The following is a 21,734-nucleotide window of genomic DNA, read 5'->3' on the forward strand; positions in this document are numbered from 1 at the left end:
CCCCTCCTCTGCCTTCTCTTCTTCCCTCCGTCGTCCTCAGGACCTTGCAGCTGTCCCTTTTCCCTCTAATTTTTCTCTGTCAGATTTCTGCCTATAATTAGCAGAAAGACCTCAGTGACTCTCCGCACACATGTGAGTGTGTGCCTGGGCAGCCCAGAACTAATGGTCTAAATCCACCCCCCTGCACATACACCCCTCCACCCCGCCAAGCCTCCAGATTGCAAGAGTGACAGGTTCACATGTAGCGACTTCAAGCTGAACTCCTTTCTCACTGGCCGTGCAGCCTTAAAGGGCAACCCCGCAGAGGTCTCCTCCACGGTGCCAAGGGGCATCTTTAAGCCCCCACCGAGTCCTTTCCCCTGCTCGGCATTCCTGGCGTGGCATGGAGCCCCCACCTGCTACCCGCATTGCGTTTAAAGACCTGTTTTATAGAACCGGCTAAGATTCGGGGTCTGTGAAGTTACAAAAGGAAAGCAGAGACCGCCGAGCGCACACCGGCCGTGCCTGTAGCGGGAACGAGGGCGGCAGGAAACGCAGAGAACTTTTCCATTACATCTCGCCTGAGCTCATCCGTGTCGAGTTGGCGGTTGTATAATAAAAGAGCAAGGTCGTGGTGTTATGGGTCAGCAGTTTGTCCAGTGAGTTGACGTACCCATCCCGCTCGTGTGACTAGGCAGTGCCGTCAGCCCCAGGGCCTTCCCAGAAATCCATCAACGTCACTGTGATTTAGCCACCTGTTACTATTCGGCCTCCTTAAGCTTGAGAACACAAGATGAAAAAAGAAAACAACACTGGACGTCAGCTTTGTTGTAACTGACCCAGCTTAATAAATGAATTAATAAATCACTGTCAGCTGCTTTCAAGCTCCTTTATAGGTGTGAGCAGGAGGAAATTATTATTTATGACCTTCTTTAATTGGTGATGGAAAAAATATTCAGAAAAGTAAAATAAGAAATAACAAGTTACAATATCACAATTAAAAGGAAGAAAAAAAAAGTCACCTGCTTCACCAAATCCAAAGGTTTTTAAAAAATGATCTGATATATCAAAAGTGAACTTAAATTTGGGAGTAAACTGATATATAATAGTGTAGGGAAGGGAAGGGTAACCTTATTGATCCCTCTAGGGGGAAATTCAAAACTGACACAACAGTATTCTATTTGCTACTAAATGACAATACATCAATCTAAACTTTATTTTTTAATCTACATGGTAAGTGTTGAAAGCTGTAGTGGGGTAAAAAGTACAGTATTTGCCTCTGAAATATAATGAAGTGGAGGTGTAAAATAATATACTGTAATAAAGTAATACTTAAATACAGTACTTAAGCAATTACAGTAAAATATGGAGCAAAATATCAATGATATGCATGTGGTAATCAATTAAATACTCTTATCAGGAATGAAAATAATCGCTTTATGCTGGGAAATCAAATAAAAATAGAAGCTGCTGCACAGAAATCCTCCCCTTGCCAATAAACACATACTATGGGAGTGCAGTATATTTTTAATGGAAGCGAAAGAAGGTCGGCGGAATAGGGCAACAGCTTGAAATCCAAGCATAACTATTTCCAGTGTAATACCAAAGCATAAGTCAGCGTGCAAAATGAGACAAATGCCGCCCCACATTTCGTACGCAGCAATATTTCCGAGGAAACACGACACTCATCCTAGAGTAAACCGTGTCGTTAAAGGTATTACAAAGTCATTCTTTTCTCCCTTTTTCTCACACTTCATTTGGGCATTACTCTAGTTTACGGAGGCTTTCTGCGGTTATGGTGGATTTGTGTGGTTTATCAAGTTTTCCTGGCTTTTCTCCCCTTAAACCCACAACACTAAATCACACATTTGTCTAAACAGATGTGTTTTTTTACCCGTGACGTGCGATATTTGCAGAGCACCTTTTTCAGTCTTTGTTACATGCAAGGTTTTGATCGATTGAGTCACACCGGCACCAATGGGGGGAATGCATAACAAGTAATCTGTTGTCATATTTTAGACAAAAGCTATTATTCATTTCGCAAATGATGAAATCCTGCTGGCTTTTAGTCTTGAAAAAATATTACGTTCCTCCTCAGTGAATCAGTGCTTTGATTAACTCTAAGCTCTGAATCGCAGCCATGCTTTAATGAGAGCAGAGGCATCTAAAGTTAGCAGAGAGAAGCTGTAAACAGATAAACACTATTGACCTGATCGGGGCAGTGAAACCACGATGTGAGACGCAGCAAAAAAATTCAAAATGAGGTTAGCGAGACAAGCGAGAGAAAAACAAAATAATAAAAAACATTAAGTCAGCACAGTTTGATTGACAAGTTCATGTGGGGAGATCTTTACCATAGCAACATAACTTTGGTTGCTAGGAATAACATAAGCAGATGGATGGAGTGTCTGATTTTCCGTACTGACCCACAGTAAGAGACGGCATCTGCTACTGTGTTTGTTTGTGTGCGTCACAACTTGTGCACTCACATCTGAGTTTTGTGTGTGTGTGTGTGTGTGTGTGTGTGTGTGTGTGTGTCTATATGAGCCTGCATATGTGTGTGTGTGTGTGTGGATCCTGATTCTACATGCCCACAGTTTTGGCACCGAGAAAAAGTATTAGATTCAGGGGGACAAATAATTAACTGACATCAGCTGGTGAGGTGCTGCTTAAAGGTTGCCACTACAAATATAGCCTATTTTTTTCCCAATAAATCGTCGACGGTATAGGCAGAGGCTTCTGGATTGACAGAAAACACTGCCTGGTATTTGCTGCAGCCCTGATTAATGTGACAGAGAGGTCTTTCAAGTGTGAGCGGAAATAGAACATCAAACAGTTCGGAGAACAGCAAAACAACGTTGTCTCGACCAGCCGGCCCCTCCTGATATAACGGGAGAATTTATCTGGTGTCCTGAGGCACTGGAGGACACAACAGTCCCACAACTCCCTACATTTTTACTCAGCAACGCTCGGCTTCACAAATGAAGAATTATTATGAAGGATTATGTTTTGAACAGTATTACGTTTCTATTAAATACCAGATACTGGCTGGTCTAATTGAGATTACTGTCTGACCCAATTTAGCTAAACATAGCTAGATAGATATCGTCCACAAAGAGAAATTCATTTGACAGTACCATACAGACAATGAACAGATACATAAATAAGTAAAACACTGCAATACAAAAACCTATTCCAAAAAAAAAAGACCTATTCTAAAATATACAGTACATGACAGTAGACGTTTAACTCAAATAATAATACAGATATCTAATCGCTTTCAGTTTAAAGACTTTTTATAACAACAGAGGACAAAGTAAGTAGTTTTCCATTGTACACTTATATTCCATTTCATTTTGTTTAATTAGTTTTTATATGTCATGAATTCAAAATCATCAAACACTGTCTAAAAATGTGACACTGAAAAAACTGAGAGTGAATTTCACTTTGTTTAACATTGATTGGAGTGATTTGCATTTGTTATTTTTTTAAATCTCAAAATACTGAAACTTCATTGGTAATGAGAAAAATAATTTTAATTTAGATTGGCCTAAAAAAAAAATTCTTTGTACACATCACTTGAGCCCATATGTTGCTCTGTGCTTTAGGCTCTCTGGTATCACAGGAAAGAAGTAATAAAGTTAGGTGCGTACACATGCAAAGATTATCAGTTGTAAAAGTTCTCATAGTAAGAGAGCTATACTATAGTAAGCTGCTAATGAAATGCATGTGTGAAGACTGTCAGTAAACACCTCAGTGCATTAGGGTGTTGAGAGACAGTACTGAGATGGTCTGGGCACTATCGGTCAGTAACCGGGTGATATGTGGGAAGCTGCTCGGGCCGACATCACCGACACAAGAATGACCCAAAGCTGTGACAAAAGAGTAAAAAAAAAAGAAACACCAAAAAAGCAATCAGCAACATACAGCAGCCCAGTTTTTCCAATCAGGCTTATTGGTGCTTTATAAGCTGCTTTGCATATCTGTGGGTTTAAGCATTCTGGTGTCATAAAATTAGCACCTTTCTAAAAGACGGGTGGTGATGTTTGGAGAGAAGCCGGCCAGCGCGATGGAGGATATTTTGGCAGCTGCCAGTTCCGTGGTTAATGACGAAGCTGATGATATTTCTGCTTTTATTGACCTGTCAGTTCTTATCAGAGACTTTCTCTGTAAACAGCTGTGGATGCATGGCGGGGTCGAGTCCCTAGAAAGATGAGCAGGCCTACAGTGGTGACAGTATCTAACTATAGGTGTGGAAAGAGCCATTTCACCTCCGAAAAGGAAAAAAACCAAACTGTTGGGGGGGGGGGGGGGGGGGGGGGGGGGGGGGGGGGGTAACGAAATGTTGTTACTGTGAGTCAGATCAGCCAGAATAAACTCACAGTTGGATGTTTTAGTCAACTATTGGCTACTTTTGCTGGTTAAATATATACAACTACCGGAATCACTACTGAATTACTCTTAGTAAGCATTTTGTAATCATATCAAATCGAAGCATTTTCTATTCTACTTTAGAAACACATCCATCATCCAGGCAGCACCTTGCCAGAGTCAGGATCCTTTTTTCTTAAAAATGTGAACAAAAACATGCATGTTCTTACTTGTAAAAAACCAAAAAAGTATCCTTTATAACTTATAGAATACAATTAATGTCCACATTCTGTTGAATCCACAAGATGTACACCATGCCCACATGCACGGACAAGTTCACAAATGGGTTATGCTCTGTAAACAAGGTACAAATCCTGACAACTTTGCACACAAAGTTGAGCTCAATTTTAGCCTCCAAAGTAAACTATCATTCCTGGGCCAGCACTTGGCCTTCACAAAGGCCCACTGTAGTTATCACCTAAAGTGTGAACGGACTGCTCTCTCTGCTTTTTTATAAACAATGTGGACGGCCAAGAAAAACATCATAATTCCATTTATTTACTTTGAAAAAGATGTAATCTCTGGCGCTGGATATCTCTGAGTGTATCTTTGGCCAAAACAGGGTGAACTTTGGTGCCGCTCATTTTTACACACCTCCTCCCACAAACCAAAACCTCTCTGATTCCTCAAGCGCTTTTATTTGGCTTTCGCATTCCTACGCTGTGGCTTACTGAGATTGAAAAAGTCGGGGGGCATCAGTAGCCTAGAGGTTAGAGAAGCGGGCTTGTGACCAAAGGGCCAACAGTTCAAATCCTCAGTAAATGTCGATGGGTAACATGGCTGGATGGAGAAAATGAATGGACCCGCAGTGGCTCTTGAGGCTAACAGAGGAACACTGTGGCTGTGCTTGAGCGGCTCTCAGGTGTGAATGTGTGCAATTGTGTGAATGTGAAGAAGGGAGGAGATTGTGAAGTAGGTGCTCCTGTAAGTAACTTAATACTCCAGCAGCTCTGAACACCAGCCAAACACCAGAGCTGAATCTTCAGATGGGTGACAAGTTAAGATGAAAAAAAAAATAAGATAAGATAGTCCATCATTTGGTGTTTTGATGATGTTGATAGGGAGCACTCTCTAGTAGTCCATCCAAAATCTCAAATGGCATCAGGTAATCCAACCGTTTAGTGACTTCTCGTGCTCTGTGAGTAACCATCTAATTTTATAATGTTTATCTGCTGACTTAATCCATTTTTCTGTTAATTTATCACCAATCAATGTAAACTGACTCCTAAGAAGCTCTGAACTGGACTTGGAGCTGGATCACAGCTGAATCTGTCCTGGATCTGATGAACACTGGAGGTGATGGATCACATCATTTAAGCACTAAAATTAAAGTTGACAGATTAAGAGAACCTGAACAGAGAATGCATCAATGAGAGAGTAGCATATATATCTGTCAAATCTATTGTCTCAATTAGCAAGAATGGGGAACAGGTGTGTTTTAAATATGTCTTTTGCAGCTATTGTACAACAAAAAATACTTTTAATGTAATTTTTTATATCCACTTTTTCATCAGTCATATCACACACACACACACACCCTCCTGCTACACACACAGTACCAGCCAACGCAAGAACACTGGCAGTTGTGTCACAGGTCACAGTAAGTCACCCTGGTGAGAGATTTATATGTGCGGCGAGGAATCTTCATGTGATGTGACGATATTTGGGACTTGCGGCGGCTGCCCACCCCGCATGCCAGGGGGTCGCTCCCCTGTCCTGCTTTTAGATGTCCAACTGGCCTTTAATGTGAAAAGCCCACCCCGCTGTAATTTGCGCTCCGCTAAAACCGAGAAGCGACCCAATGACGAAAAAAGGTTGTGCTGACCCTGTTGCAGGCACCAACAGTGCAGTATTAAAATGCTACTGACTGGGAATGTAGTAACATAAACTTTATTGCAACCGCAAGCATTTCCATCTTGGAATATACCAAGTCAGGACAGTTCATCTTTCATCAGTTTACAGGTTGCTTCACTGAAATGTGTAATATAATATAAATAGAATAAGATGACTGATACAGTAATAATTATATAGTAATAACTCGATGAACTGCCTTCATTAGTAAGATTCAATATGAGACTAAGGTTAGACTAATGCACAAAATGCACAAAACACACATAAATCTTTCACCTTTCATTCCAACTGCAAACTGTATTACTATGCAGCCTTACTATTTATATACGGTATGTATTGTACATATGCCCTGTACCTTATGATCTATCTATATCTCCATCTGGTAGAACAGGTGCAACCTTACACGCAGTCAAAGTGTTCTGGAAATGTATCCCCATAAATCAATTTAGGTATAATTACAGACAACACTATTCATCAGTCAGCATGGGCTCATATCATGTCTTCTGAAATGATTAGCATAGCGAGCTATTTTCACTGATGGAGCGATCAAATCATGAACTACTTTGGTCTTCTTTCATCTAGGTTCAAACACTTAGGTACATTGGAACGATGTGCCAACTGTTCATTCATGTTTATAATTATTATGAGGAGGTAACTATGTGTTAATACATATACAGTAGCTCATTGCGTACAGTAAGGTACTGAAATATCTGAATCTACCAGGACTAGAAATTAGATTCAATAATGATAAAATAGGCTATTTAATATATTGCAAGATCTTCATAGATAAAAACCGGTGACTAGTTTCAATTACTTAATTAACTGTTGGGTTCTTATAAATTATAGTTTAAAAAAAGAAAAAAAACGAACTAATGCTAACATGCTAGCTTCGTATTTTGTGCGATAATCAACAATTTTAAGAGAAAACCCTTTATACTGTATACTGTACATACATTTCAATATCTCATAGTTTTATTCTCTAGCGGCATAGTGAAACAGTATGGTGCTGATCTGGAATGTGCCAATTGTTTTAAATGTTTGATGTAAAAAGTGACCATGGAATTGACAGCAATCATCCAATCATATCTCTGCTAAGACCTTGTGACACAGCCATTGTTACCACTCACAAGCTAATCTAGTCTTTAGTCTTTATTAAAAAAAGGGCCATGCACAAAAGCTTTAGCTATTAGTTCATTTTCATCTTCAGTCCCTGGGTAGGTACTTTGGGACCGTGAACACAAAATCAATGAAATGTATTCAACTTGGTTTCAAATCTAAACTATTTCTTTATAACATTATGACTTAATAAGTAAAAATCTTGTTACTTATGACAGTGGCCTAGCAGCATTTTGACCTGACAAAGACAATCCATCTTATATCAAAACGTTGTCTATTGGTTTGAAAGCAGTGTTATACAATGCGTGGCTCTACACTTTAATTAGTGGCTCAATTGCAACAGCAAACTACCGATATAACAAAGAAAGTCACAAAATGCACACCTGCTCCTGCACATCCCACTATCAAGTTAAACCTGTTTTAATTGAATTGTTTTGGCTGCTAGATATACTTAATGGATAGGGTGTATTACAGTGTTTCGGGATATAAGTGGCTTTTCTATTGACTGTGTCCTACCAATGAAGGTCCCATGAATAAAATAGTGAAGATCACTGCTGTATATTAAGTGTGCAAGCATTACTCTTTATCAACTGGCAGCATCAGCAAGAACCTCCAAAACTGAAATTGCATTTTGATCCAAATGTTGCTAAATCATAATTGGTGTAACAAAACAAAAAAAGTCAGTTTTTCCAGTGGACCCCCGCCCATTTCAAACAAAGAAGAGCACAAACAAAACTACACAAACAGAAAGTCTCTCAAATGAAAACTGTTCCATTTTTGGCAAAATAAAATATTTGTTTAGGCATAGCCTATTGATTGACAATATATGGTCTTCAAAACATTTAATGAAATATGTTCCTTATTAAAATGAAAATAGATACTGGTGGTGTATTGACTGCTGGGAAATCAAGTGTTTACAACCACTTGGTTAAGAGCTGCAGACTCCCACACTGTGTGTTACATGGAAAAAGTGATCTGCTACAATGTAACACAAATATTGAAACTATTATTTCTTCATAGAAATTAATTAATTTTAGGAAAAAAAGTAATGACAGTGACTCCATTATACATGGGATAAACTTCAACATTGACGAGAAGTAAACTTAATTTTCTCCATGCAGGAAACTTAACATGTCACAACATGAGAAAAGTGCAAAAAATAATGTGTATGGAGCAAGGAGTAAACACCAAGAGGAAGAGAGTATAGCATTGCAACACAGCCAACCCCATAAGCACACTGTCCACAACAACAAAGATAAATCACATGCTCTTTAGTTGACAATCATAAAGCCACAGGCCCAGCCCCACCGTGGTGATGGAGCGAACTTGTGTGACATGTGGAATCAGGGAGAGTGCTGATTAATTAGAAGCCAGCTAATTGGTGGTCATCTGAAATAAATGTAACGACCTGGTGACACACAGTATGAGCGGTGTAAACGATCAGGCTCATGGCACCATGACAGAGGGGTGAGGGAGGGGGGGAGTGGAGAAAGAGAGAGAGAGAGGAATAGTGTATAATATTACATCATATTCACAGAAGACTAATTTAACAGCACCAACAGGCACACAATCTACTGTAGATGGATGAGATCTGTCCTCAAATAGACGTCCTGTTGTTGGTGTAGTTAGATTTTAGGTTGAGCAGAACATGGAACATTAGCTGAATAATGGCCAAGCAGAGCTAACTTACATGCTCATATCATATCATATCATATCATATCATTGAGCCAGAAAACACATGCATACACTATTTTTGTTGTTGTTTGTTAAGCAGCACATATTATACCACTGTGCTGTAGATACACATGTAAGAAATCATCAGGAGTACTTTTTTGTTTGTTTGGCAAAGGTAGCAGAACGGCTTCAAGAAGGGCAAATTCTGGCAGTCAATCCACCACTTTGGTCAAGACTGAAACATCTCAACAACTATTTAGTGCAGCAGTCATGTAAATTTGTACAGATGTCCATGGTCCCCAAAGGATGAAGCTTACTGCCTTTGGTGATCCATTGACTTTGCCCCTGGTGCCACCAATGTGACATATTTTCACTTATTCAGTGAAAAATCTCCACACCTACTGGATGGATTATCCTGGATTAGTGATCTTTTCACTTTCCAGGTTCAGGCCAAAACTCTAATTTGTCAAATACTATAGTTTATGACCAAATACCTAGAAAAATTATGTAATTTCTTCAGTTGTACTTTGTGTGTAGGCACTAATCTGCAATTGTTAGTATACTAATATGCCAAACTACAATGGTGACCAGAGTAAAACCATCCAGTCCAACAGTCTGTGGACTACTGGCACAGAATCCTGTACCATGTCAATAGTTGGTTACCGGTTCTATAACCGTAGCCACTTCCTTTTTAATAATCGTATGTTTTTTGTTTTACTGTCAATTACCTTTTGTGGTCATATGAATAATGACTGATCCATCTCACATAGTCTCCACTTCTTCACCCCTGCTGGACATCCCTTTTGCTTCTCCTTAGTCTGGACTACATAGAGCGGCATGATGCAGTCACTGCCCTGCGTTTACTGCCAAGGATTTCCTTTGTTTCAAAGCTGGCAATGGTGGGACTATATTTGGCTGTTTGGCGTCTCGCTCCTTTTGACTACAGCGACTCGCAGCTCAAGACGCGCCCTGATGCCGGACGCCTTGCAGATGGATGATGACGTTATCCACTTGTCTGTGTATGCAACATCACTGACCTTCCACCTCCATTGCTGAAATCCACCTCTGACTTCAGTTTGCTGTGATTTCTCTGAAGTTATGGCCTTTGTGGTGGAGAGCGTAGGGCTCACACTGCCTCGGATCATCCTGCTTAACCAGCCATGTTTTACCTTCTTTCCCAGACATTTGGCAGTGCGTTGAAGTGTCTGGGAAGGAGCTGCTGAAGCCCTTCCAGGACCAAACAAAGACAGACTCTCCTGGTGTGCACTGAACCAGCTGTTCATGTGCTATGGACAGGAAATGGTTGGGAAAGCCTTATCCAAGAAGCACTTTGCTAGTTGACTTTGAGAGTGCATCTCCCAAGCCTACAGGCAGGTGGAAGCCCCCCCATACTGTGGTCCAAGTGCATTCAACACATGGAGTAGCAGCACCTATAGACTTATTTAGTGGGGTGAGTTTTGAGGACCTACACACGGCAGCATCTTGGTCTACGCTTTGTTAGTTCATAAGGTTATATCTCTTGGAAGTTACAGGCTCTTTTTCAAGGACTTGTGAAAAGGGTGGGCGAGTGTCAGCTGTTGAACACCTGACTCTCCACCCCCGGGCAATATATGCCTGCATTCTCCCTTGATCCAAGCTGACTTGGGGAATGGGGTGTGTACCCCTGCAATAAGGCCATGATTTCACCAAGTTCATGCTAGCTGGGCCGGGTCCCCTTGTGCTCTACTTAAGTGGTTTGGATCTAACCTATAGATGGTCAGGCTCAGTGTAACAAATGTTACAATATTGTAATACTAGTTCTACAAGCACAGGCATAGCCTTCTACCTATGGACCCTGCCGCTCCTATGTCGTTCACTGTAGTGTTTTCTGGATGGGAGCTTTAGCGAGATGCTGCCTTTTATACTGAATGAGACACATGTAATTTGTAGGTGTGTCCTGATTGACCGGCAATGTAAATGCAAATTTCAGTAGGTAATTGCATGCATGTGATTGGAGGATATAACCTACTATCCAGTGGAGTAGGTAGTATTATCAACCTTAGTTCTATGCCTCTGACATGAGCAAAAATGGAAGTTGTGTAACGTGACCACAATGCTGTTGTGGAGGATGTTGGGGTGAATGGTTGGGTTGACACGGAGTGTGTCATCAACTGTTAAGACGGATTTTTTTCTTAACTATGACCACAATATTTTCCTAACCTCTTTTGGTAACGTTGACCCAGCCAAACCTTGACCAAATAGATGACAGCTCAGATTAATCAATGAACCAATCAGTTTTGGGAAACCCTGACAAATTACATTTTCCTAACCATAAGGTCATCAGATTTGAAGTCACCTAGCTTATTTCGATAATTTTGGAAGGAAATTACAATTGACCTATTTTTTTCACTTAGTTTATTGAAATTGTTGTATAGTGAATGTAGCCTTTAGTTTAAATGTAACCTGGTAACTGATTCATTTATCAGAAAGGACGATTTCGCTCGAAGTTTGAAAAAAATCGCTAAAAAAGTGCAGCCAGTGTCAGTGGATACTGTATGAACAATCTCTGACCCTGAGAAACCTTGCTTGGACCAATGATGGAAAAGTAATTCTGAGGTCCCCCCTCTCTCCCTCACTCTCTCTCTCTCTTACTGTAACTCTATATCTGCAGCTCAGTCATTGCTGAAGTGATTAAAGCAGATCTGAGCCAACTGAGTGAAATGCAGTCTGCAGGAATGTTCCACTTGACCATCCAGAGCATACCAAGTGACAACGAGAGGTGATGTTTGGTAGGGGGTTTAAGTTTCACTGGACCTTCTAATGTTGTAGCAGTCAACCAAACATTTAAGCTAATAAAAAATTAGATGGGCGGTGACGTCGGCCAAGATAGTCAGTTGATGTGTGAAGTGTCGTTGCCATATTAATGGAACCTTACTGGTGTTAAAGCATGAACATACAATTCCATAAAATTACCTCCATTTGCTTTCATTATAAAACGAGTTTTGTAGGCTTAGGCTTATGTATTGATGGCTTGTCACAATGACCAATGAAATTTACATTACATGTAATCTTTTGATTAATTGTTAATATAATACATATTAATTAATGAAGCTTCACACTGATTTTTCTAAGTAACTGCATCATTTGTGTGCATATTAAACTGTTCACAATCAAACAACAAGTGAAAATTACTTTTAAGTCAACTTTCTGGGACAAGAGACAAGAAAAAAAGGTGCTTATATGATCTTGAGTGTTTCTGTGCATGTTTTTTATGTGCACTGTGTATTTTTCCACCTGCCACATGCATTCCAGAGCTTTGGATAAATTCATCAAATAACTGATTGAGGGGAAGTTAGCTACTTTGTAAGAATGGCTCATATGGATGAATTGTTAAAGTTATTTACAAACTCGACAGGTGGTTAAAGTAAATACTGACTTAATGAAGATTCATGTGCTAATATCACATAAACACCACAGATGGTCGATTACGGAGAAGTGTGCCGAGAAGCCAATCAGGTTAAACAAAGTTCCCGGTCTGGAGTCAGGTTTTGGTGTGACTCTCCTAACCTGGCTGGATGACAGTCAACTATAACTCTGACAAATCAACAAGTTGTTTGTGAGTCCGTGTGGAACCAAATACAACAAATTAAGCCTTCCAGAAGAAGAAGTCTGTCATTGTACAAGGCAGCACAACGGCTGAGGTTTGTTTTCCCCAAAACTTCTGCATTGCAACAAGATGCCCTGTCCTCCTCCCCATCTGATCTGCTCCTCCCCAACTGATCCATCATCGGATGACAGTGTGTGTCCATAACTGAATTTCTGCTCCACAAATAGCCCAGCCAGACAAGCCTCACTTTTTTGAGCCTCTGCAATCTCCTGCTATCTAGAGTAAGTCATGCGTTATGTGTGCTGGTCTGTGAACAAACTCGGCCTGCAGGGGAGCACAGCAACCCCCATCGCTGCCCTTGCCGACCCCCCCACGCCAGGATATTTTAAGCCCACAAGCCCCTGCTCTCCCTCTGTCTGTCTTCCACTCTCTTTCTCCTGTTTCTCCCTGTTCATGCTACCTCTCTCCCTCCACCATCATCCCCCCCCACCACCACCTCGTCATTAATCATCTGCCTGCTGGAGGTGAAAAAAACAAACAGTACCCCCTCTAGGACACAAGGGGCAATTTTCAAGTGGTGGCAACAACTTTGCGACTTTTCAAAAATATTCTTTCCGCAGCGGGAGGTTTCAGTCCGCCATGAATCTGCCAGCTGACAAAAGTTAGCACTCAGCGGAGTCTGTCAGTAACTTCAGCCCCTGTCTGACGGAGAGACATCCACACCAACAATTAGAACTTAATAAATCAGTTTCCCATTTTAACACCTTGATTCTCCACGCCAAGGGGTGCCGCCGGAGCATGATGTCTTGGTTGGAAGGTCTTCTTTGCTAATTAACTGTTTAGGAAGGGGGTTAACTGAGCAGTGGATGTAGGTTGAGAATAAGTTTTAGGATTGTTGGAATGTTAAGGGTAGTTACTTTTTAAATGATATCAATATTTTAATTATAACGGTCTGCTGCATCAACATTAACTTAAAAACCCCAATATAATAAAAAGCATAATAAAGTATGGTGTCTATTTTCTAAATCCAAATCTCTTTTATAAATCTTTAAATGATTTAAAAAAAAATTGGATTCATATCTAATAATAGTGATAATAAGTCCTGTCATCCCCCAAATCTCGAAGTAATTTGTTTTAAAGTGATATTCAAGCCAAAATCTGTCAGCTGAGTAACATAAACTCAATTATTAAATATCCTTAAACTTTAGGGAAGTTGTGTTTTTAGTTATATTTTGGCAAACTGGTTCAACACAGATCCAGATTATGCTGAAGGAGTTTCTCCAGAAATCTGACCAGACTATTTTAATCTATTGTAAAAGGCATGAATTCAAGCTGATCACAGCTGCTGATCCCTATATAAATATGTGACAGTTACCTTTGAAGAGTATTACTATGGGATACTGTGTCTCTCCTGCACTGCAATGATGAATGTTCATCTGTAGCTGAGATGGCACAAGGACAGTAACGTTTGCGATGGCATGCGTTTGCGGTTATGTGTGTATGTGTGTGTGCAGAGGGGGGGGGGGGGGGGGGCTGGGGTTGTTGGTGGGGGGTTGGGGGGGGGGGGCGTGAGGGGGCATGGGAAGAACACCTGTGCGACAGGCAATCTGTCTCTGTCAAAAGAATGTGACTGTGACCCCGGGATGAAGGTGAGTGTGTGTCTCTGTGCTTTCTGCGCACAGAGGCAGGTGCTCAGTTATTGTACACAGCAAGTCATATCTGTTTAGAGGCAATTCCTTAATGCAGTGGTGAGACTGCGCCATATTAGGTCAATAGCAATGGCAGAGCCCTGGTTTGCATTACTTTATATAGCACATGTCATTACTGTCTGCAGTCATGAGTAAGATGACAGATGTGGTCATCTGACAAATATGGTTTTATCATTTTTCTCAAAGTAACATTGACATTGTGTGTAATTAATGTGTCTGGGTTTAGTGATATATTAATTAAATAGACATCAGTTATACTCAGCTTGGTCTAGAATAACTCTGAATAACCATTTTAGGATAAACGATGGTCACAGAAGCTACACTTCTTTGAGGCTGAAGCAATATCTGTATATTAATAGAAGCATGACCAATAAGACAACATTAAACATGTTTGATGAGTCATGTTTCTTGAATGAATGAGATTTAGATTCACCAACAATGACGTGAAACCATTCCACAGACGCCACAGTAGATGCTCCATCATCTTTGCTGTAGTTGGACATGAAGAAAGTTATGGACTGAAGTTTTAAGTTACTGTTCTGTAGATTCTAGAAGGCAAAATAATAAATGTATGTGAAGTCACATACAGTCATGTATGGTAATATGTCATAGGGTGAGTATTTCTCAGCAAACTGTAGTTTTTCTACCCTTAATTGTCCAAAAATGTCTCTGGTAATGTTTCAATAGGTTTGATCACAATGTTTTAGTCTCATTATCTTGAAATAATAATAATACAGAAAATTACTGCTAGAATCAAGAAAATGATGCTTGACCACTTTCATACTATTCCTATTATAGTGTAGAATAAAAATGTGTTGTTGAGGTGTTTTTTATGTGTTTGTGTTTTTGTCTTCCCATCCACCCTCAGCACAGTTGCACCCTCCTCCTCCTCCTCCTCTTCCACCTCTCCCCCCCCACCCCTCCTCGTCTTCCCATCAGTGTTTGAGCGGCCCGACTGGGTTTGGAATAGCATCAGTGACCCCTGGGGCAAAAGTCTGCAGACCCTCGTCATGCCCCCCCCCCCCCCCCCCCCCCCCTTGCCCACAGTGCCCTCAGTGATTTATATATCTGCTTTGAATTTACAGCTTGTGAAATACTCTCCGTTAACAGCAGGACGAGGGAGTGCTGTGAAACAGGCTGGTGGAAGCTGAAGGAACAATGGACCTGTCCACTGGGACAGGGATTTGTGCACTGTACATATATACAATGATGTGCATTCCATACCGTGTGTGTGTTGTGAGTGTGTGTGTGTGTGTGTGTGTGTGGGGGGGGGGGGGTTATTTGTAAGTATGTGTGTGTAACATGTCTTGGGCTGTACATATGAGTTTTAATTTGAGATTCATGTGAATGACATATGTCTGTACTGTTAGTGTATATATATTTGTGTGTGTGTGTGTGTGTGTGTGCGTGCCTGCAGACTCGCGCATTTCTGTGTGCATGTTTGCCTTCCCCAGTCGGAGCACCTGGTGCGGAGGAGAGCTTATAAATTCTCACGATAAGGAGAGGGGAAGTGTCACATAGCTGGGTGTCATTTTTTTAAGCTGTGAAGAAATACCACCCAGTTTGATTTCCTTTTGAAATACAGCAATGTTAAAAATGGCGATAAGTTTCCCATACTGCATAAACTTTTACTGATGTAGCAGAGAATTTGGAAATGGCAGAACATTCTGCAATCATCAGCTGTCAATGGCAAATAAAATGATATCCTTACTCTCCTGTCCTCTTCTTACCATTCTGCCTCATTAAGTAGAGTTGTTCTCAAAAGTGTCTGTGTGCACAAAAAAGCTGATTTTGGTTAATCCATGCTTTAAAGTCTCCCTTCACTCAAAAATGTCTTTTCTTCATTGGTACTTAAATTAGACATTTGAACTCCACTGTGCAGAATGATGTATGTGCACTAGAAGGTTGTTTTCATATTCATCTCCTGAAGTTAGAACGTTTATCTGTGCTCACTGAATATCCGAGTTTAACAAATGTATCTACGATGTCACGACTAGTTTGATCCATCGTGGTCCAGTGTGCTACTTACACAACTGTGTTGTGAATCCTCCAGTGCACATACACTGAGAATGGACTTTAAAGTGAAGTAGGAGAAATCTTCCAGTAGTTAAACTCTTGAAATGAAAACTATTTGTGTAATATAAGGAGTAGATTACATTTTAACAATTTTTAATTGGTTAATTGAACTTATTAGTGTAAAAAACCACATGAGACACAATTTATTATTCAAGGCATTGTTCTACATCTTAAAATCCATGTTTGGAGGGAATCTTTAAGTATCAAAACTCCAGTGACACTTGTGGTATCAATAACAACTTCACTATGAAACATTGCTTGGAGCACCTTCTAACCAATAATCATAGGAGAGAATTATATAAAAGCTTGGATATTTCAGTTAATCACAAATAGGGTAATTTTAGACACTGACAGATTGTTATACTTGCATTATTGCAATGATTGGACAAAAAAACTGGTCAATATCCTGTTGATTCAACATGACTTTAGGCAAGGAACAACGGTATGGTCCCAGCCTTGCCTCGCTATTGTGAAACCAAAAATGTCACAGTAATTTCTCAATGCTACCTCCAAAAATAGCCCCCACCCTCCTCCTGGTGATGTGCCTGGGTGACTCCTGTATAACAGCCTCTCTGCATAACTGCGCTACCACACAGCAGTCCAGATATTGATGATACTCTGCTATTAAAAGAGATGTTCCACACATAATCTCCTCATTAATTGGTTGTCAGGGGAGATATTTTTGTTATTTCATTCACTGGTCAAGTGAGACATTGCTCTACATGTAATATCTAAATCAGTCTGCTATTCAGAATAGGTTTCTATGTACGTGATAGGTTCGGATAATCTTCATTAATTGAACTGGCCTGGATAAGGATGGGGGTTGAATGGAACAGTGAGAGTCAAGAGGCCAGTGAAAAGGAAACCCTGCTGTGTGATCAAGGCAAGGTTAAAAGCTGACACCTGCAATGCTCGATTTAGTAAAAATGTTCAGTTGTGCATGTTCACTTGAGTACAAAATGTTTCAAATCTTAATCATTTTTTACCTCATGTTGACTAAGAGACCCAGCAGGTCCAACATCTGTCCAGTGTCCTTGAGCGTGACATTGGATCCCTATTAAACAGAGGACAGAGAAATTATCATTTCTTTCCGGGGATCAAATGTGCATTTGCAGAAAGAGCTGAAGGTTTATAAAACAGCTGAACCACTGACAATGAAAATGTCTGCAAATATCCCTGCTAAACAGATTTTGTTCAACTTTCACCGTGAACGTTTCCAGAAAAAGTTCAAATATGGCTTTATATTCATACTATATATATATATTATTAATAATCACATTACATTACTGTGAAATAAACTGTAAATAAACTAACTCAATAAAGGAATAGTCCACATGTTTTTTATAGACAAAGGAATGGATTTTTAAAGAAAATGGTGAACAAATTCACAAATGTGGCCTCATCATGTTGATTCTCTGATATTAACACAATGTTCAGTTCTATGACCTCTACTCACAAATACTCGTCCCCCTCTCTGTGTAAAATGGCGATGAAGGCTAGAGTTCCTTCCAATTTTGTGCATCATATTTTTAGTTTTACAAATATGGGTGGGAGGTAGATCAGTTGGAGATTACAGTTCAATCAGGGAAGACGCACTTTATTTGATAATCTTTGCTGTGGTTACCCCGTCAATTAAATGGATATATAGGGATGGAGACCTATAAATACCAATTAATTGGAGTAACCCCCCCCCCCCCCCCCCCCCCCATAGCAATAGATGGGTCCTTGACACTGGGGTTGGTGGGGTAGTGGAGGAGTGTAGCAGCAATGCAGCATAGATGCAATTACAGCAGAGAGAGACAGGTATGGTAGTTTAAATACTCGTTGGCTGAGATGAACACTGGACGATATAGACCATTATCAAAGCCTAGTGAAGTAATTGGATAATATTTGGGAGGTAGAGTTCAGTGTGATGATAAAATAGGCTAACAGATGTCTTTCTACTTGAAGGTGTACTTAAAGCTTCATAATGAATCTAACAAAATTGGAACCAACGCTGATCTCGTGGATAAGTTCAAGATATCCCAACTCGATATCCATTGGAGTACCTGCCATCAAAGTTGCAATCAATTAGGGCTACATCTCTCTGTTTAATTCTCATCTCCTTATCTACTTTCATAAGCTTTCCTTCTGTTTTGTATCGCAGCGTTGAGTGTAACAGTCTTTTTTATAATTCAGAAAATGTAGTCAACAAAAGTCTAGTTTTAAGCATCTCCCACATCCACAATGCATCTCTGTGAGGTCCTGCTGCCGTTACTCATAAACTCACTTTGATCGACATTTTAATCATGGACAAATTATGCAAAATGTTTTTTCTCCTTCTTGTTTGGTGCCCATCCAGTTAGCAGTGGCCTACACCATTGTCTGATTCACCTATCATGAAACAAGCCTGTGTTTCATCACACTCTACAAATCTCACATAAAACTGCTACAGGTGGAGTTTGCCCCTTGATGCTGAAATCAAATATTATTTCTTTTTTTTTTTTTTTACTCTTAAACTCCACCTGGGTGAGCAACATGAACGTAAAGACACTATGAATATCAGTTTAGATGCTGGAATGGAAACAGCTGGTGTTGATGTTTAGCAGAACCAGGGCTTCATGCTGCTTTTACTGTTTCATTTCAAATGTGGTTTTCCTTCCACATTTCATTGTTCAAAGGCTCAATTTATTTTCAATTAGCACAGAAATAAAGCAGAGCACATGTTTAACACACATATTTATTTTCAAAAAATGCTTTGAGATTTGATGTTTTTTATATAAAACCATAGAAAATTTGATATAAAATAATTTAAAGATGGACATATCTGACCCTGACTATCATAATCTTCGAATGGGTTCATGACACAATTCTGATTATTACTTTCAATTAGTTGACAATTAGTTTCTGGTATTTTAATAATATGCTTTTTAGGTTGAAACAGTTTTAAACATTTGGCCTGTCATTACATCTGAATAAAGGCTAGATGGTTTGACTGGGACTCATTTTTTGTCAGTGATTCTATTATAATTTACCCAGGAAGTGTTTCTGGCGTTGCTGTGTAGAGTCCATGGTGTAGGTGGGAAATTGATCCTTTGTGGTGAAAGTAAGAGGTAAACAAACAAACAATTTTGCCAAATGTCATCGTCTCCCTGCTGGCCGTTTGTCGGTGGGGGTCAAAGTGGTAGAGGGGAAAACAGGAGTGGAAATGTCATAAATCAGGCGGATTTTAGAATCTGATGACAAAACTAATTCCTGTCTGAAAAGAGCCGAGCCGTCCCCCCCCCGACTGTCATCGATGCTGGCCTATAAACATCGCAGCTGTCACCCAAACTCGCCTGGACCGCGAAGGACATGCCATCGTGCCTCTCACATGCTCTTTCTGTGGGCCAATTCTGGACTGGAGGGGCCGGCGAATTCCACTTTGCATTTTGTCACATTCGGTCGTAGTGGGGGCTGGACCAGGACCCCAACTGTAACCCCCACCACCACCACCACCACCACAGACTATCCCCTGTCATGTCTGACCATCTGTTGAAGGGCATTTACTTACTTACTTAAATCACTTCATCCTATCACTGCAGAAACAGGTTGTGAAGCCTTAAAAAGGGAAATATGGGTGAAGGGAGAGAGAGGTGGGGGCCAGAGGGTGGTGAGTGGGTGAGAGAGAGGAGTGGGGGTTTCGGCACACCGTGCTAAATGTTGTCACTGCGAAAGGTGAGTAGAGGAGCTTTAGAGGCCATTTTCCACTCAACAAATGCTCCGCCAACCCCCACCATCCTCTTATACCCCCTCCTCCCCACCACACTCACATAAGAATACACACACACACACTGCCAGTGGTAACTAGATAGCTTCCAACGTGCCTGCTCTGTAACCTATACAACTATAGCTGGCAACTCACTCAGTAGAGATTTTTAAAAAAAGGAATAGTATAAAATTACACTGGGACATCCAAGCATCTGAGGAGCATGTCGCACTGTTCCAAAACTGTTGCATTAATTTAAACTACAGCAAGATGAGACCCTCCATACTGCATCAGGTATATTTATAATACATGCAGTATATAATCATTTAAGAATTAACACCCAATCCTAAACTTCTTTGCAACATTTTTGCAGCTGATGGCTAATATTTTTAATACAGCACATTCACATGGACATAGATATAAAAGACAATATTTCATAATGACTTGCCATTCTTGGATGCAGCAGTATGACAGCCATCTTACCTGGGTCTAGTTAAACTGTAGTTGGAACCTATAGCCCAACACACCAATAATATTTTTTGTTCAAAGGACTGATCGTAAGACAACTGTGCCTGTCTAGAATGAAGAAAAGAAAAAGAACACATCTTTTTTTTTTTCAATTTTTTTTCAAGAACTTGAATATGAATATGGGTCGGCTGTGGCTCAGGAGGTAGAGCGGCCGTCCTCCAATTGGAAGATTGCCGGTTCGATTCCCGGCTCCTCCAGTCCACATGTCGATGTGTCCTTGGGCAAGACACTTAACCCCAAAATTGCTCCCGTTGCTATGCCAACGGTGTTCATTCTCCCTTGTAAGTCGCTTTGGATAAAAGCGTCTGCTCAATGTAAATGTTTTTGGTGTTCTTCAATTAATTTGATGAAATCTTAAAGAGATTCAGTATAATGGCCTCAATTACAGAGTGGTACAAAAACATGAACAATAGGTTTATAACATCTTTAATCAGTAGTCTGTAACATCTTAAATAAGGTTCCATTTATTCATGTAGAGCCTTTATTTTTCATTAATATGATGTTCACATGTCAATTATATTTAACTACCGTATGTCCATCCTCTCTTGATCTGCAGCACATTAAGAGAAGTGTATGTATTATCCAATGCCTCCAAGACAGCTTATGGCTCTGGGGCTTACCTTCGCTCTGATGACCAGCACGGTCAGGTATCCATTGTTTTCTTTATGGCCAGATCCAGTGTGGCACCTAAAAAAACAATCTCCATACCACAGATTGAACCGTGTGCTGCTCTTAGCAGTTTGCAGTTTGCTACAATGGAAGTCAGCCTGCCAATACATCATGATTTGTGTGTTAACAAATTTAGAGCCTCTGAGATATGTGAAGAGTTTCCTTAATCCTGCTGGTGACCTCACCAGAAGTGTGAGGCCCGCCTTCCTTCTTGTTGCGAGTTCCCAGTCACCTTGCCTTCCTGATATACTCTGTGAAGAGGACACTAGTGAGGTTAAAAAACAACTCTTTAAAATCTCTGTATCCACACCCCAAAAAACCTGGGATGTGTCCCAGTGCAGCACTTATAAGGATTCAGTTTCCACAGCTTTCCCTCTACTACCAATCC

This window comes from Scomber scombrus, chromosome 13, assembly GCF_963691925.1.
Source record: "Scomber scombrus chromosome 13, fScoSco1.1, whole genome shotgun sequence".
Classification (NCBI taxonomy): domain Eukaryota; kingdom Metazoa; phylum Chordata; class Actinopteri; order Scombriformes; family Scombridae; genus Scomber; species Scomber scombrus.